Here is a 5,039-nt window from a genome sequence, read left to right on the forward strand (position 1 = left end):
TTGCGTACTCTTTTTGACTTCCGTGCATTTCTCGTTTGAGTAGGGCTCCCAACTGTAGACTAATACGCTTATGGTCACTTCCGAGGCTGTACTTCCCCTCTTCGTTTATTTCCATTATTGCGAGCTTGCTGTACAACCCCTACGACATTAAGCAGTAGTCAATGGTCGTTTGTCTGTTACGGGACTCCCACGTGATTTGTCCCTCACACTTAGTTTCTCTATTTACTATACCTAGGTTGTGTTGCTCACAGAAGTCTAGCATCAACTTCCCATTACAATCTGTGTATCCATCCAGATCCTCGATGTGGCCATTCATGTCACCCAGCAGACAAATATCGGCACCTTCTCCAAACTGCTTTACATCGTCATCGAGACACTTCACTAGATCTTTGTTCTCTTGCCTGCATTTGTCCCCTGTCCCTAAATAAACTACTCCTAGCCATGCCTTTTTACCGGCAATTGTACCAGATACCCAGACATGTTCTTTGCAAGTTAACTTTATTCTTTGCCAATTTGTTCCTTGGTGTATGAGCATACCTACTCCTCCTCCCTTCCTCTCCGTTGTTGTTCTATTGCTCCCTTCCCAGACGTAGCCTTCAATAAACGGTGGGTCTTCTAGATCCCTGAGATGTGTTTCGCATAGCACGTATACACTTCTTCATCCTTTAACTGCTGTTCTATTTTTAACCACCTCGCTCTCTTTCTACCACCTTGCATGTTTATGTACCTGATCCTGGTGTTAAATTTCTTTGTAGTTTTCTTCCGGGACCTCCTAGTGGCCATTTTATTGGCGTCAGCCTCTATTTGCACTTTGTACACTGTTTCTACCTACCCCTACGCCCTGAGGCACAGTGGACCCCCTAAAGAAGCTACTGCCCGACCTGCCAGGCGCCAGCCGATCTCGGCTCCTAGCCTTCCATTAAAGTGGATGCCATCTCGTGTAAAGCCTCTGCCAAAGCCTGCTCTATGCACTTCTCTGTTTGTCTGCCACTTCAAATCCTTTCTCCTGGCTTAGCTTTCTTATCTCACGATTAACAGCCACAACGTCCTTGGCAATTGCTCCGTTCCTTCCTTGCACCTCCGGCACTGTGCATACCACGATCTGGACTTGCTGTGCTATCGCCCTTAAATCGTCAACTCCCTCCGCTTCAAATCCTTTCTCCTGGCTTAGCTTTCTTATCTCACGATTAACAGCCGCAACGTCCTTGGCAATTGCTCCGTTCCTTCCTTGCACCTCCGGCACTGTGCATACCACGATCTGGACTTGCTGTGCTATCGCACATCGTCAACTCCCTCCGCTAATCGTTCCACTACTTTTGCAGCTTCACCATTCAAGACATCATTTAGCCCCGCCGCTACCACTACCAAATTGCGCTCTGCAACATTCTCAGAAAGCTCGCTTTTTGTTTCTTTCAGTACTGAGTCCATTGTCCCGCCTGGGGACGTCCCGACTGCTACCCGCTTATCACCCTTTGCACGCTCCATTATAGCTCTTTTGCCCCTCCTCATATTTGAATCACCACCGATAAGTACTAGGGCATTCTTTCCCTCCCTCCTACACCCGTGTGCTTAGATTTAGGTGCACGTTAAAGAACCCCAGGTGGTCAAAATTTCTGGAGTCCTCCACTACGGCGTGCCTCATAATCAGAAAGTGCTTTTGGCACGTAAAACCCCAAATATTATTATTATTATTATTATTCCCTCCCTCCTAACTTACAGGTTATGCTTATCATTGGCTATGAGCTCATTCCTTGGGGTTAGCTTGTTCCCCTCCTCTCCTCGCGCTCGCTGGCGCCCCTGTGGCTGCAGCGTCGCCTCACTCGGGGCGTGTTGCGCTGCTTCACTATAACTAGCTATGCCGATTCACCGGCGGCGAGCCGACTCCCGCTTGCTCTGGCTCCCTGCCTCCCATTTCGCCTGTAGGGTCTACCCTATTTTCTGTGCTTTTGCCACCGGCTTGGTGTCCCGACCCATCATTCTCCGCTGCCCGCGTCTCAAGCGCATCGAGCCGCCTACGCAGTTCTGCTCTCCTTTCTCTTCTCCAAGCTCGGCCACGGTTCTTACTGCGCGGCCTGGACCGCCTCCACCTTGACCAACTCGGCGACTTTCGCCTGCAAAGCTACCCGCTTCTCCCGCTCCTCCCTCAGGTCTGCTTTCAGCTCTTCGAACTCGGCTGTCCGATTTCCTTCCAGTTCTTGGACTGCGTCCCTGACCCCTTCGCACAGCCTGCACGTAAAGCTCCTCCGCGTCTGCTAAGCTCTGGAAACTGGTCTCGTCGATCGAGGGAGCACCAGCGCAGGCACTCGTCGCACTGCACTTGCTCCGCGTCCCCCGCGGCCTTCCCTTTCTTTGGTTTCATCGTTAGGCCTACGTCCTTAAGCCGAGACCACACGTACGCTTGCGGACGCGCGCTAGCTCGCGTCCGCGCGCCTAGCGCCTGCCGCGCCTCGCGAGTAATATGGTGGTTTGCATCCACAAAGACGCGCGATAGCGCGCGCTCACTCACAGACGCCTCGGCAGTCGCCGCTTCGTACTTTGTTACTGACAGCGTTTCAAGATGCTTCGATATTTATAAACGTAATTGTTATATTTTTATAGCTGTTAGATCAGTGCAAAAAGGAAGGAAGAACCACATTCTTGTACGATATAAATCTGCTTCACTGAGAGTTGAGCGCTCCGCGCCGTAGCTGCGTAGCCAGGCGCGCCGACGCGAGGCAACCCAAGCGCGCCATGAGCGCGCGATAACAGAGAGGAGCTGTTCCCCGAGATCACGCCGCGTTTCGACGCGTACGAGCCATGCCGCACCGTGTGCGCATGCGTGGGCGCGTGAACGCGAGCTTGCGCGCGTCCGCAAGCGTACGTGTGGTCTGGGCTTTAGGCTCAACGAGCAAGTCCGCCAAATCACTTCGAAGGGCTAGCTGAGATAGTTAAATAAGCCTATCAAATAGGTCCCGCCTAGCACCTAGGCCTAACGAGGGAAACCGCCAGACCTAGACAAAGCTGGTACGAATTCAAAATTTGCGCTCCTGCTCCATGCAAAAAAAAAAAAAAACTTCAAAAACATCAGCTAATAAAAAGAAAAGAGAGCACTTAGCTACAAACGGAGTCGCTGAAGCCTCGACACAGGAGCGTCCTCTCCTGGGTCGAGGCTTTGATACTCCCCGCAAGCGCCGCCGTTCTGGGGGTGCCCCCGCAAATAGAACAGCGGCACTTCCATGAACTACCGACACCCCCACATGATTGCTGTGTGCGCTGTAAAACAAAAACAAATGTTGAAAAACCCTTCCGAAAAGCGAAAAAACGCGTGGGATAGCGGAAAGCTACATAAAATTGGAACAACGTGTTAGCTCCCCTGATATCCCGTTGGTATCGCTTCTTTTTGCGATGCGAGGTTTTGGTTTCGATTGTAAGTCGATTCCCCCCCCCCATCTTCATATTTTCAAATGTTATAAATGAGGTCGACTTACAATCGTGTGTGTGTGTGTGTGTGTGTGTGTAGGGGGGGTATAGGATTAGGGTGGTACGAAAAAACGTACAAACACCGTCCTCTAGACCCATTCCTTTAATATACTGTAACAAAGTCTATTATGTATAAAGTTCATATAACAAACTCTGATATTAGTACTATGCCAGGCGACGCGAGCTACATATGCCATGACTCGCATTCGCGACTGCACCAGATGCCCTCCATATTTTGTTTAATCGTGCTCACTGCACCGAGGTAAAAGAAAGATCATGGGCGCGAGTGCCTTTAGAGTGTCTCGACCTTGCGAGGCACTGCTGCGCGTGCCAAGGGAGCTGTCCGTGCGAAGACTCCCTGGCACACCTGCCTCGGCGGACCCCACCTACGTACCGTTCTGCTTCGTGCTTTGACCTCCCCCCCCCCCCCCCCCCCCCCCACGCTGTCCCTTGGGTACCCTGGAGCTCCTGCGCCGCCAAATTTATTATAATCTCAGGTGCTCTCCTGAGACTTTCGTTTATCGGGATCTATTGTCGCGATAAGAAAAGCACCCTGCAACGAAAAAAGCGCCCAGCGTTTTTTGCAACATACCACGCCCGTGCGAAGAAAATTATGGAATGCCAACGAGGAATCTGATCACAGCTTCGAGCTCCTAACTCGTAACCTCGTCGAGTGACACTCCTGCAACAGGCGTGACCGCTGAACACCGCCTACCGCCAGAAACTTCCAACAAAATCATCCTTCGGTTGCATAACTGCCACCTGCACAGCCAACATCGATCACACCCACACCATCCCGCTACATAGAATAAAAAATCAACTTGTAAAGCCCGAACACACTGCTGCACGTACAGCACATCACACACAAGCGAAACGCGAAACGCCGTGCTGCTACGGTTGCCAGATTAAAACTGACTACTGTCACCAAGTTTAGCAAGCATCTCGGGAGTTGGCAACCTCAGCGCATGGCAACATTGCTGCGCTACACTACATTACCTAGAGGGAAATCTGGCGCTGCTGCGCTGTGGTATGCATGGGAATGCCGGTATATTGTGGATTCGGATTGGCATCGTTCTCGTAGAGACAGGACACCTTGAAGACGCGCTTGGCAAGTACCGTTCCGTCTGTCACAATGATTCATCTTCTACTAGAACAGCACGTGAAAAGCTGTTTTAGCTTTATTATTACGCGAAAACATGTTTCGTTTAACTATGAGAACTTGTTATTGTGTGTACGACTACATGTTACGTAAAAAGTATCAGCGGGCCGCTAAAGTTGGAGGACAGACGACAAGGTTCGCGCTCGCTTTGAAACAGTTGGTCGTCTGTCCTTGCTTTTCTTCGCTTGGTCATGCATCGTGGGTGAGTAAAGATGTAATATGCGTGAATGGAAACATTTTATGAAGATTTTACTTCAAGAACGCGCTATTTGCGTAGCCATATCCACGTTTTAGACGAAGCCTCTTACAACACGAGCCTCGCAGACACATATACCGTCATTCCCATGACGGCACGGTGCCCCCTTAAGAAACTCCCACAGACGGTGGCGCCAGATTACCCTCTAGGTGTTATAGTGAGAAA

This window comes from Dermacentor andersoni, chromosome 1, assembly GCF_023375885.2.
Source record: "Dermacentor andersoni chromosome 1, qqDerAnde1_hic_scaffold, whole genome shotgun sequence".
In the NCBI taxonomy this organism is placed as follows: Eukaryota; Metazoa; Arthropoda; class Arachnida; order Ixodida; family Ixodidae; genus Dermacentor; species Dermacentor andersoni.